The following is a 13,979-nucleotide window of genomic DNA, read 5'->3' as shown; positions in this document are numbered from 1 at the left end:
AAATAAATTGTTGTTGTTGTTGTTGTTGTTGTTGTTGTTGTTGTTGTTGTTGTTATTATTATTATTATTATTATTATTATTCAACTGGATGACTATGCACGCAAGAAGAGGCCTGCTGCTCTGAGGCAAGCCTAGCATGAACAAGGCCTACAAGGACTGTGTCATGTTCTGCTGCAATCTGTCAAATTATTGTTATTATACATTCACATGCATCGTGATTTACAGAGGAACAAGAAGGCAGTCTCTGCCCTCAAGGAGCTTACATTTGAATATTCAACACAAGGGAAGCAATAGAGGCAGGGGAGGAAAATGTGGTTGTCTATACGCAGACTTAGTCATTCAGCTCAAGTCACAGATCGCTTTCACAACTTGACAGGGGAAGTTATGAAGAATAAAAACAGCAATCCCTTGCACCATGGGGTTTCCTATAACACCATAATAAAAACAGCCACCCTCCACCGGCATTGCGTGTATGATACTGTTCCAAGATCAGCGTTTCCAGGTACTTACCACCCACTGGGAGAACGCACCTCAGGAAGCAGGATAAAGGTTCTGTTATCAGAAGGGTCCTCTTGCGAAGAGAGTTAAGAATCGAGAGGATCTGTGCAGAGCCCTACTGCTAAAACCCAGATGCAGCCTCCAACTATCAAGAATGCCTTTATTTGTCAATTATAAAGTCCCGCAGGCCTCCTCTGAGCATTAGTCACAGTGATTTGCCCAGGAAGAAAAAAAAATATTGCAAGCAATTACTACAACTGAACATATTAAATGGGCAATTCTTCAGGACACTGGTGAATTTTTCATTGAAGTCCAGCTACTTAAGAGTGTGGGCTGGGACTTTCAGACAATGGCAGATTGCAAGTTGCAGCAAAGCTGTCTTCAGTAGCTTAGAGAACAATTTGCACTGTGAATAAGCAATAGAGGGATGTCCTCTTATGTGGAGGAAATGTTCCTTTACGTATAGAGTCATTTCAAAAAGGAAACTGTGGTCAGGTATTCTCCCGGGTCTAAATCATGCATAGCTTGGATGGGTGCCCACACCTTGTTAAGAGCACCTGAGCCAGGTCTGAGCTTAGTGGGCCTCAGGAACTCAGCTAGCAAGGCTAATTTGGAGTGGGGGGAGGTAGGGAAGGGGCTGTGCTTTGTAGTTGTTTCAATTTCTCAATTTGTCAGCGTGGGCTAAATAGACCAATAGTTTGACTCAATATAAGGCAGCTTCGCGTGCTCATATGACTGCTTCACTATGCATGCAAATGCCCAATTCTTTCAAAGCGTGAGAGATCTTATTACCACCCCTAATAAAAACCTTTTAAGGTTTAAAATGAACAAATCCTGAAAAATCAGTTGTTGGGGTCACCATGTGCTAGCATTCTGCACAGACATCTTTATCTATAGCCCATGGATTACATCGTCCCAAGAACTCCATGTTCCCTCTGAGAGAGGTATACTTTTAGAGGAACTAGCAAACACCCAAAATTCATAGGAAGCAAACTGGGCACTCTCTTATGCCAGGCCAGACTATTTGTCTATCTAGCCCAGAATTATTTACTCATATTGGCATTGGCTCCCTGGGATCTCAAGCAGACACACCTCCAACCTAACTACTTAGAGACAGCCAGGGATTGAACTTGGACTTTCAGCATGCAAAACCCAGGTTGTGCCACTGAGCCAGGACTCACATAAAGTGGTAGTTCCTGACTTTCCTCCATACCGAAATGGCCAGCAGACAGTATCACCTCCTAACATGGCAGTGAAATACTCCATTATGGAAAAAGCACTGCTTTGGCAGAAATTCTCCAAGCATCCCTTGTCTCCAAGCATGTCCCAGCAAATCCCAACCCCATATTAACCTGAGAGCTAAAGCACGTCCTGATGATTAGATCTGACTACAGAAACTTGCACCCTCTGGGCCTAGCAGCTGCAAGATGGCCAGTGCTTCTCTTTGTTATCACCTCCCCTGCTAAGCTGCGCATTGGGAGAAGAAACATGAGCGAGACCTGCACGCACAGATGCTCAACCCAACTCAGGTTCATGCTGGAGTGATGGGAACCGAAGGAAGAGCACTCTCCAGCATCAGATGATCCCAAGCACGTGTTCAAGCTTATGATTAAAAAGGGGGGGGTAGCACCTGCAGATGCCTTGATGGGACAAGCACTTCCTGCAATGTCAAGGCCCTTTAAGCAAGTGCTGCGTGAAGGGTACTTTCTGCAGCCGGCTGCACCCCTCAGAATGCAAGCAGCTCAGCTCTGAGCTTGCATGCCGTCGCTTTGCCTGTCAGACATAAACAATGCTGCTCCTCTTACAAAGAAAGAAGGGGAAAGGTGTGTGTGTGTGCACTGCGGGGGTGAGGAGTGGAGAAATGGAGAGAAGGCAAGAAAGAGGCATGTTTTGGGGGGGTGGGGATTGAAAAGCTCTGGATCGCAGGCAGCTAGCGCTGCCTCGGGTTCCCTCCCACATCCCGATTTCCAAGCAGCAAGCTCCACGCTGGGCGGCTGGGGGAGGCTGGGAAGCAGTTCCTCAACTAGGCAATTGTTATCGAGCAAAGCACAGGTTGAGCAAGACCTCCCTCCAGTGCACCTCTGCGCGGAGGAGGAGAAGGAAGAATGGGACCGGATGAGAAGGTTCTCTTACCTCAAGATGCTGTGCTTTGAAAGCCAAATTGCAAAGAAGCCGGGTCAGGTAAATCCGTGTTCCCTCTGAGCTTTGGAAGAAAAGGATATTTAATCACATTTAGGAACGGTCCGTGACTCGTCGATCTGGCGCTTTGATGGATCGGAGCTTCAACGGATTCATTGCTAAGCTCTTCGTCTTCTGCAAGGAGAGGAGGAAAGCGGGGGGGGGGGGTGGAGAGAGAGAGGGGAAAAAGCCTGAGAGTTGGAGGGAATATTCACTTCTTTCTTAGGTTTCCAATGGCAACAGGATATGCCACAAATGAATAGTGAGTGTGTTTGAGTGCATGTATGTGAGAGAACGAGAGAGAGCAGCGCACAGCTGCTTAGTCCATGGGCAGTGCAGGATGCAACCTAGTGGGGCATGTCAGCGATCATGGAAAGAGACAAGTGAATGTACACAGGAAAGGAGGCAGACGGACCGAGGGAAGCAGCAAGCCAAGCCCAGAGTGAAGCAGAGTCCTATCCCACAACTCAACACCTGACCAAGGGCCCAATGCTCAAGGCATGCACATTTTTGTGGGGCTTGCCCTGGAACAGTTACTCTCCGCTCCCCACATTAAGCATTCCCACCCTTCAAGGCACTCTTGCTCAGCTTTGGTGAATTTTCCCCCAGTCACTTCTCAGGCTGCGGAAGCAAGCACTTAAAATCTGCAGGTTTAGTTTCACATCAGATACCAAGCCCATGGGCAAAGCAAACCTCAAGGAGCAATACAGCCAAGGAGTGTGGGTGGTCACCAGTGTAACTGATGCCTTTTGCAGTACTGCAGGGTCAATCCCATGCTACGTTGTGCTTGTTGAACATGGGGAATGTACTTTGAACCTGCCACAGGAGGCCGGTGGTTCTTGATGACAAGATAGAAGTCCTCCTAGGACTCTAACGTCACCTTTAGCAACGCGGAACCGCAGCTCCTTCACATGCCACTTGGTAATATCAGAAGTCCACAGTCAAGCGCTATAGCCTCCATCCCGCTGCTCCTTCCTATGCCACCCCCATCCCTCCCAGGAACTGTGTGGGTGGGTGGGGGTGGGTGGATGTGTGGGTGTATGTGTGTTAAGGTGATGCAGCGTGGATGCTTCTCACATGACCCACACAGGTGCCCCATGCTACTGAGTGGCAAAGGGAAGGGAAGTTCTGCAGTGGCTCCCATAATCCTAAAAGGGGTGAGAGAAACAGCCCTGAAAAGTAAGCTTCAAACTGCATTGTGGTGAATGTGCAGCTGTCTCTTGATATGCCAAACATTACATGGACAAAAATTATTTGTTTTTTTTTTTTATAATATTTTTATTTTTCCATATAAACACAATACAACAAACATAAACATACAAAAACAAAAACAAAACAAAAAACATGTATCATTTCATATCCTAATTTCATATCCTATCTTCCCCGACTTCCTCATGCCTCATGCCTTCCTCATGGACAAAAATTATTTGTATTCTGGCAGGGGAAAGCAGATCAAGGGGTGAGTGCAGGGCCCTCTTGTGCAACACACATGTATGTGGGTACAGTGGGCAACACACAGTATTAGAAACTCAGATATATAATCTAATCACCAAACAGCACCTTAAACCTAGGTTACTGTGGCCACAACGGAATGCCTAGGTGCCATTTTTTCCCAGTGAGATTTTTTGTTGTTATTATTATTGATTTCATTTCTATACCAGTTTATATTGTTTTTAAAACCTCCAAGAAGTTAACACCATATTAAAACACCAAATAAAACCATCCAGAATGGAATAAATTCAGGCTTCAAGGAAAGTATTTCAGCTCCTTTTCTAAGCGACATTTTGCTTTCCCCATATTTATTTACCTACTTGATTTATATAGCTGCCCCATTAAGAGAAGGACTCTAGGAAGCCAAGGTGGTGTAGTGGTTAGAGTGTTGGACTAGGACCTGGGAAACCAGGGTTCAAATCCCCACTCTGTCATGAAGCTCGCTGGGTGGCATTGGGCCAGTCACAGCCTCTTACCATAACTCACAGGGTTATTGTAGGAATTAACTGAGCCATGTACCTCTTGAAGAAAGTGTGATACAAATGCAATAAATAAGCTCTTCTGCTTACCTGCTTAAGAAATGGGAGAGGTCAGCCAGATGGAGACGTCTGTTGCCAACCTAGCATCCAAGAGATCTCCACGTGGTCGCAATTGGACCCGTGCCATTTGCAAGAGGCGCCGGGGGAATTCCTAGCCCTGGCAACACGCACAGCACCCCCCACAGAAACACATCCACCACACAGACATGAAGTTCAAACAGCAACTTCCTTCCAGCAACGCATCCTCTGATGTACTTTGTGAGCAGATGCCCATGCATGGAGGCTGACCAAAACTGCTGCCACCTGATGGGGCTCATTACAATGGCTGTAACATCTGAGAGTTGCTTTCAGTGTGGTTCAGTTTAATCATGTCTCCGAACAGTTCTGTCCAACCACATGGAATGGGGCTTTCCAACATAGTTGCCGACATCGAGAAGTGCTGTCGCTCAGAACCCCTTGCCAGCAGCCTCCTTGTGGATCCCCATTGCCTTGGAATTGACCCTCACTCATACAAAATGTGCGCCTTGCAGTGACTATGGAGCTTTTTTAATGCATTCACCGCAGAGCATCTTGACCAGCTGGAGTTTGGATGGAGATTACGGTTTCACTTATGTGCCTAAGCCGTGGGACAGCCTCTGAGACGGTGAGGCCGTTTAAAGAGGTAGAAATGGAATGCTACAACGATTTGTTTTCGAGGTCACCCATGCTGCAGAATTGTACCTTCACTCACCTCCTCCATTCTGCCTGCTTCCCTTTGCAGGATACTTTCCCTGCCAGCCTCCCGTGACATTTCTAGTTAATATTACTATGCTGTAGAACAAGGGCGAGCACCTTGCAGCTCTAGGGACACATGCACAGCTCTCAGCCTAATTTCCTGCAGCCCTTGGCCTAATTTCAAAACTGATCTCTGCAATCAGTTCAGAACCTCTGATGGTAGGGATTTCTCCCTTCCTGGCAGCCAATGGGCAGGGAGGAAGAAGATGACAGGCAGAGATAATGGGGTGGCAGAGAGATTTTTTTAAAAGGCCCCACCCACTTTTGGCTCTGGCCCTATCACTTGCCAGCGTGCAGCCCTGCACCCACAACAGATTACCCTTAAGGGAAATCAGCTTTCAATGGAAACATTGCCCACCCCTGAAGCATGGACCACTTCATACATGGATGTTCAGACGAAGCAGCAAGCAATGGCATGTATATGGCCACTTCCACACCATACATTATAAGCACATTTAAATCACATGGCTCCCACCCAGAAGAATTCTGGAAACTGTGGTTTCTCCCTCACAAAGCTGCAAATCCCGGCACCCTTAACAAACTACAATTCCCAGGAGTCTTTGGGGGAAGCAGTGTGCTTTAAATGGATGCTGTGGGTGTGACCATAGTCATCTCAGGTCCACTGCCACAGTATCATCTCAATGTCCCCTTAGTCTCTCGCATAGTTTTCAGTGGGCAAAAGTTTGCAGTTCACTCTGGCTGTGGACACACCATAGCTTTAAAGAACATCACCAGCACCCCATGTGCTTTAGAGGTGTGCTGTGTGGATAGCCATGTTCAGCTGCTGAACAGACACATGTGAATGATACCTGTGTGTGTCTGTGTAAATGTACAGAGTGGTTGGCAAAATACATCCCCGTAACATAATAAAACAACATACACTAGAACACATTGTACATTTTATATTAAGGGGCCATCCCTAGACATATATACTGCTAACATCTTTTTATATACACAGTGCAAAAACTAAATGTTCCTCTCTCTCTCTCTCTCTCTCTCTCTCTCTCTCACACACACACACAGTGATATTTCCCTTGTTATCTTCTCACATCACCATCACAAAGTTCTTATGAATCTATCCTAAGAAACATGCAGTGCTTTTTTATTTCAAAAAATGTTTAGGTAGGGGTGCTCTCATTTTCCTTCTCATATTGAAATACTGCCCCTCAATGAGGCCAAACTTAGATTCACAAAATGTTTAGGGGTATACCTACCCCTGCATCCCCCCAGAAAAAAAAACACTGGAAATATGTATCACAATCCTGACATTAACCTTGCCATGTTTTCATGCAATGATAGATTTACATTGGTTACATTTCATGCTAAAATACTACCCCACAGACGGAAACACTTTTATAGGCATGTTTGTACAAACTGATGTGCATATCACACAAGCAGACCACCTACAGAAGCAGTCATTATCATGTGACTGTCAAGTAAGGTGCAGTGGTGAGACTGGAGAGCTCAGACAAGGGAAACGCAGACACAAATCCCAGCTCAGCCCCATGCAGTGGACATCACTACTACAGGCAAGTCAGTAGCTCTCCAGCCAACCTACCCTGCAGGCCTGTGAGTTTTAAATGCATGTGAGTTTAAAAATATTGATCCGAACTCCTCAAGAGGAAGAGAGTGATGCAAATGTAATAAATAAAATAAGCCAAAGGTGTGTGCAAAAATACACAAAAAAACCCCATAAACTAAGGGGAGGGATCTCAATCACACAGCCAGTCCCTGCAGAAAGCAGGGCTGAGCTCACCACCCATCACCGGGGAGGCAGTGGGTTCAGCTCTGCTGGAATGGCAGCATGAGTTCTACATGGCAAATCCTCCTGCACTGTGGTTTCAAGCCCCCGACAACAAGTTGGCTGTTGGGTGCTTGGGAATTGGCACACAGAGGACTTTGACCTATCCATCACCTGTTGACACAATGACATTGAGTGCTTGATAATGGGCTGTCCTGCCCACCTATCAACGTTGACCCACAGGGGTTGGGACCCATCAGGCAAGATAGGTTCCCCACATCTAAATGGCATCATCACTGTGACAAGATTCAGTACAACACAGGTGCAAGCCAGTCAGCCACAGCCAACTAGGCCCTTATGTCTAGATACATACCAGAAAATATAGGGGGAAACTACAGACAAAAAAATGCACAAACACTCACAGAGGCTATTTTGTCCTATTTTGAATTATGGCTGCCTTCAAATTGTTTGGAAGGGCTGTACTTTTCCATAGTTTATACACCCAGAGATAAAATTCTGACAACTCTGCATTTTCCACTCAATACGGTGCTGAACTGAAAAGACAACAGGCCAGTTCTTCCCCCTGCCCATCATTTCCTGCCCCCCAGTGCAGCCACAGTAGTTCAAGATCTACATGCCTAGAGAAGAAGCATCATCCACAGGCACAAATCCTGCCCACTCTCCTCTTGTCCTCCTTCCCTTTGGCAAGGGGTATGCATAATCTGCATGCAAAGAAGAGCTGGAGGTCTCAGCAGCCCAGAGTGCTGTGAAATTGGCTGATAGCAGCATCGGGGGAACAACATGACTGCAAATCCTAAACACAGCATAAACTCCAATGGCAGGCAGGTAGTTGGAAGGGAGAAGAAGAGCCAGGTGTTCCCAGGTCAAAGGAGGGATGGGAAGGGAGGGGGGCTGGTGGCAGAGGGCGACTGAGGGGCACAGGCAAAATGAGATGGGTGCCAGAGGTAACATTAGGTACGGCTTCCTTCACAGCATATTATGGACAGCGGATCCCAGGTCACTGCAGTGGGTAAGTAGGTCATATTTGCATGTGCGTGTGTGTAAAACAGAGCAACTGAAAATGCACACACACAAACGACATCCATTTACATTTCTTGAGGGGTTTGCATGAGGGCAAAGGCACATGCTGTCTACTAAGCCTTCTTCAGTTCCTAAGATTAAGCCACTGAAACACCCTCTGCGTGGGCTACCTTTAAAAACAGTTCAGAAATTTCAACAGATCAAAACAGCCTTTTGTCTGGTACCTATTGAATGGAGTACATAATACAGTCTTCCATCAGCTTCAGCTGGTGGCCCAGCTGCACTGCTATCTGCACAGGGACAGTCCAACTTCTGTTGTGTGTGCTCTGGTAACCTCTAGGTTAGATCACTGCAACATGTTATATGTTAGGGCTGCCTCTGAAGATGGTTTAAAAACCTTCGGCTGGCACAGAATTTGGTGGCCAAAACCATTTGAGCATATTGCACTGATGCTAGCCCAACTACACTGACTGCCAATTAGTTTCTGGGTCCAATTCAAAGTGCTTGTTTTGACTTTTAAAACCTTAAATGGCCCAGGACTGCAATACCTCAAGGACCGCCTCTCCACAAATAAACCGTGCTGGACTCTGAATTCATCATCTGAGGCTCTTTGTCGTGTGCCTCTTGTATGAGAAGTCTGGAGGGTGGCAACACGAGAATGGGCCTTTTCTGCAGTGGCTTCCCATTTGTGAAATGCTCTCCCCAGGAAGGTGTAGTTGGCACCTTCACCATACACCTTTAGGCACCACACAAAAATGTTCTTCTTCAACCAGAACTTTCACTGATTGGCATCCAATGCCATTATTATTATTATTATTATTATTGGGGGGGACAGGTTATTGGTTTGTTATTTTTATTATGTATTTTGTGTTTTTTATATTGTAATTTTATGTTGTGATCTATGGATATACAAATTATTCAATATTAATTCCCCAGGCTGCCTATTTGTTTCAAGTCTGGATTTAAAGAATTGGTTTGGACCTTTAAAACACTACATCAGTGCTTCCCTAAGTGGTCAGTACTGCCCCCTGGGAGGGCAGTGGGATTAACTAAGAGGGGGTGCTAAGAGTCCTCAGCCCAGTACACCTGAAGGAGCATCTCCACCCCCATCATTCAGCCCGGACACTGAGGTCCAGCTCCGAGGGCCTTCTGGCAGTTTTGTCACTGTGAGGTTACAAGAAACCAGGAAAAGGGCCTTCCTGCCCTGTGGAACGCGCTCCCATCAGATATCAAGGAAACAACTATCTGACTTTTATCTGAAGGCAGCCCTGTTTAGGGAAGTTAACCCAGATGGGCACAGTATAAATAATAAATAAATTATTATTATCATTATTATTATTATTATTATTATTATTATTATTATTATTATTATTTAGTGGGTAGCAAGGGGGCACTTGAGGTGTAAATATCTATCAGCTGGTATCACTGGATCAAGTTCATTAATTTTGTTGAACTGATGAAACTCAATAGTTTGAAAAGGATTTTGAATAAATGTGCAATTACTTTTTTGAATTTTACTGTGTTATCTTCCTCCTTAGTGGGTCGTGCAAACCACTGTTCTGAATAATGCTCTTCATAGGGGTGGGGGTCACTAGAGATGAGTTTATGGAACCAAGGGATAGTGGTACAAAAAAAGTTTGGGGATCACTGCACTAAATGACCTAGGGTCCTGGCTACCTTTGGGATCATCTCCGCCCCACCCACCACCACCGCCGCCCAAAAATCAGGTTTGGAGGCCTCACAAGGCTCCATCGCTTGGTCCTTTTGCCTCTAAACTGTAAACTTTCCTTTTCTGGCAGGCTTTTAATGTTCAAAGATTTAGAGGGCCTACTTTTGGTACAATTTTTTAGATTGCTGCCTTTTAGTTTATTTGTGGCAGTGTGTACTTTGGCGCTTGGTACATATTTTTCTCATTTTGTACATCTTGTGCTGCGAAGCTGCTCTAAGCACCCTATGGCAGAAGAGGAGTTTGCGCTTCTTGCTTATTTACTTACTACAACAGTAATGTCAAACCATTCTTAAAACTCAAATACCCTGAGGGTGTGCATTAGAAACACAAGGATGTTTTGTACACAACAGGGTGCTATTTTTGTACTACTAACCTTATTTACAGGCTTTCAGGGGTCTAACTGGCCACGCTGTGTCCAGTTGCAGGCCACTCTCCCTGGAAAGCACTAAGGAGAGAGGAAAGAAGCACTCTTGTGTATTTCCTGAAGCACCCATCTTCCCACACCTGGGAGCCCTTATTGGACTGCTGCTTCCTGATAAGTGCATAAAGATGTTTAAAGACCCACCTCTATCGCTCACACGCCACCTGTTTGCTTTGTACTGACTTTGCCAGTGTCCCCACAGCAAACACAACTGCCCCATTGTGTGTCAAGAGGTATTTGTTTCTATGCATATATAAAAAAGGACTATTTGCCATCTAAAACATTAGGAACTCGGACTAGACCTACTGAAATTAATGGCCACGAGTAACTTAATGCTATTTAATTTCAATGTGTCTGGTCTGAGTAGAACTTAACTGGATAGTGCATGGGCCTTGATTTGCAGTGCCGTGTATGCACTTTCAAAATACAAGTTTCTAGCCATCATGGGCCTGGGCATGCATTTGGAAACAAGCAGGCAACAGGCACTATCACTGGCCATTGTGAAAGCTGTGAAAACACACACAAGGATCCCATTCTCACCTATGGGAAGGAAAATAATCTCATTACATACCCAGTAAGAGTGAAGAACTTTCCGGTTGCAATTTATTAACTGCTAGCACAGGCAGAGGCAAATTCGACCCTCCAGATGTTTGGGGACTACAACTCCCATCATCCCTAGCTAACAGGACCAGTGGTCAGGGATGATAGGAATTGTAGTCCCAAAACATCTGGAGGGCCGAGTTTGCCTATGCCTGTGCTGGAAGCTCCATTCTTCAAGGAAAGGAGCACATGAACCCTAGATGCCTACATTTCCCTCCCCTGTAATCTCAGGCTTCAATCCTATGCACCCGAGATAGGAAACTTGTGGTCTTCCAGATGTTGTTGGACTACAGCTCCCATCATCCCTCAACATAGGCCATGCTGTCTGGGGCTGATGGGAGTTGGAATCCAACAGCATCCAGGGGGTAGTATAAGTCACCTATCCCTGCTTATACATGCTTATCTGGGAGTAATGCCCATTGGACTCAGTATGACTTACTTTTGCATAGAAATGTATAAGACAGAACTGTCAGTCATGCTCTTGTCCTCAGATAACCCTAACTGTTCCCCCTCCATCCCCACACCTTTAATTCTCTCACCATACAACTCTGTACCTCTAGGTTGTACCTGAATTCTCACATCAGAGTCAGGGTAATTAATGTAAACTGAACAGATTTATCCAAAATAAAGACAACAAATGTTAGTATTTATCTCAACATCTGTGCAGAATTTAATTTTAGCACAAAATTTGATATTATGCAGAAAGTGGGTTTGGATGGTGGGTGAAAACAAAAAACGAAAACAGGGCATCATGTCCTATAAAGGGAAAGGGAAAGGACACCTGGATGGTTAAGTCCAGTCAAAGGCGACTATGGGGTTGCGGTGCTCATCTGGCTTTCAGGCCAAGGGAGCCAACAGTTGTCCACAGACAGCTTTCTGGGTCATATGGCCAGCATGACTAAACTGCTTCTGGCACAACGGGACACTGTGAAGGAAGCCAGACCAGAGCACACGGAAACACCGTTTATCTTCCCACCTATTTATCTACTTGCACTGGCATGCTTTTGAACTGCTAGGTTGGCAGGAGCTGGGACAGAGCAATGGGAGCTCACCCCTTTGTGGGGATTTGAGCCACCGACCTTCCGATTGGCAAGCCCAAGAGGCTCAATGGTTTAGACCACAGTGCCACCCATGTCCCTATCATGTCCTATATACTAATTGTGAAGTCTGCTCACCTTTCTCAGTGGGCAGTGCTGCAGCCAGGCATCAGACCATGTAAGTGATCCAGCGAATGGCAGGCCAGATTGCCCAGCTGCTGGCTATTGACCAATGCCAGCAGCCCTTGGACAGACACTAATTGTGAACTAATTATTTGAAGTATGGATTCTAACATAGCCAAACCAGCACCTTCCATGCACAAGAGACAAGCGTTGACAGGCTATGGGGACCCCAATATTTGCTAAAGTACTAAAAAAAAAACTGGGGTGAAGGAAGGACTCCAAAAACAGCCCAATGAGAACTACGAATGCTCAGTGGACACAGAACACTGATGTCAAAGAGTGAGCCAGCACTAAATCACATCGTTCAAAGTTGGAGTTAACTCTTTACTAGCAAAAACACAACCTTCACAGACTTGGCTGAGTGTCAGGCCTCCTGAGCACAGTGGCTCATCCACAGTAGGTCTTGTCCCATTAATCAGTTGCTGAGACTGAAATTCCCCACCTCCCACAGCCATCTAAGTCTTCTCCTTTCCAGGGCTCCCCCCCCCCCAAGCAATCAGAGACTGTACCTGCTTGCAGTCTGCCACTGCCCTGCCCATTTCAGCCTTCTTCTGATTCTGGGAGAAAGTGAGGGAGCTTGTCACAGCAGGAGGGGGAGACACCAGCCTGACTCACCTCTGCCTCTTGGCCTCCCTCCTCCCACTCACCTGCTCCAGCTTCTGCCTCTGATTCTGTACTTCTCTCTGGCACTGACCCTCTCAACTCACTAAACCCTGTTACCTCTTCAGCTTCTGACACCTCCTCTTCCCAGTCTCCTCGCTCTTCTCCCTTTGACCACGCATCACTGTCCCACCACCATGCCCCAAGACCTGAGCTTTCTTCCCTTGCTTGTTCCCCTAGCTGGTGAACCCCACCCTTCCTCTGCGTCCAACCAGTCCATGGCAGTTGACCACCATTGCAGGGGAACAGGAACAGAAGGGAGCACCCTGAAAAGGGATGCCAATGTCTGGAACCCTGAAAAGCAGCCCTCCACACTACAACATTTAGTTGCAGACCCAAACTGTCCAATCCTTCAAGCATAGCCACTCGCAGCAAAATGCACTTCCCACATTCCTTTCTGGAATCATCCTCCGACCCTTTCCTGCTCCCTACACATCACACACACATTGCTTGGTTCATATGTTATCCACTGGATAACTGCAACGTGGTATATTCACAAATCTCATACCACAGGCAGAAGGCCACAGTCATCTCAAGCACAGCGCTTTCTAACACAGCAAGTTCACACATACAGTGGCTTACCGTTATGGCTGCAGCCATCAAATGTAAGGGAATCAAGTGATGTTTGTGTCTGAAGCTGCCCCCCAAATGCCCTCATGTTCCTACACTCCCACCAACCTGCACATCTACTTCTTCCCAAATCATCTTACACTTAAAAATACATCCATCACATTATAGCATGCCCATGTAAGCCTGTTCTATCAGTAAGTTTCATTCAAAAAGCAACATCGCTCACCCACTCCTACACACACTGCCATATCCATTTCATAAACTTGGAGAAAACAGCTAAAGAAATCATCAAAATTTCCAGCTGTGGCAACTTCAAAATTGACTCCCTTTCCCTTTAATTAAGCTCTCTCGACTCTCCCCAGTGCACCACATTAACTTCAAGAGGCATTTCATGGTGTAGTTTTAGATGAAAATTAGGTCTGCAAACGAATAGCCTCTTCTCAGTCCGAGACCTGGCTTCACCCACGTAGCTCCCCTTCCTCACATTCGCCAGTAACATCTTTTTTGCATTACACTT

General features: G+C 46.0%; 1 protein-coding gene across 4 annotated transcripts in view; it reads right to left on the bottom strand.

Moving 5' to 3' along the window:
• The window catches only part of ELFN2 (extracellular leucine rich repeat and fibronectin type III domain containing 2), a 140,314-nt gene that overhangs the window by 90,643 nt on the left and 35,692 nt on the right, over positions 1-13,979 (bottom strand). For 3 of the 4 annotated variants that reach the window (XM_083573928.1, XM_083573927.1, XM_083573929.1), the window contains one exon: positions 2,632-2,811. The gene's annotated coding sequence lies outside the window, so the exon portion shown is untranslated. Of the gene's footprint in view, positions 1-2,631; positions 2,812-10,364; positions 10,393-13,979 lie in introns of those variants that run through there. The other variant, XM_083573930.1, reaches the window with a different exon arrangement.

This window comes from Podarcis filfolensis, assembly GCF_964270895.1.
Source record: "Podarcis filfolensis genome assembly, chromosome: 10".
Taxonomy (NCBI): Eukaryota; Metazoa; Chordata; class Lepidosauria; order Squamata; family Lacertidae; genus Podarcis; species Podarcis filfolensis.
This window is presented reverse-complemented; position numbering and strand designations above follow the sequence as displayed.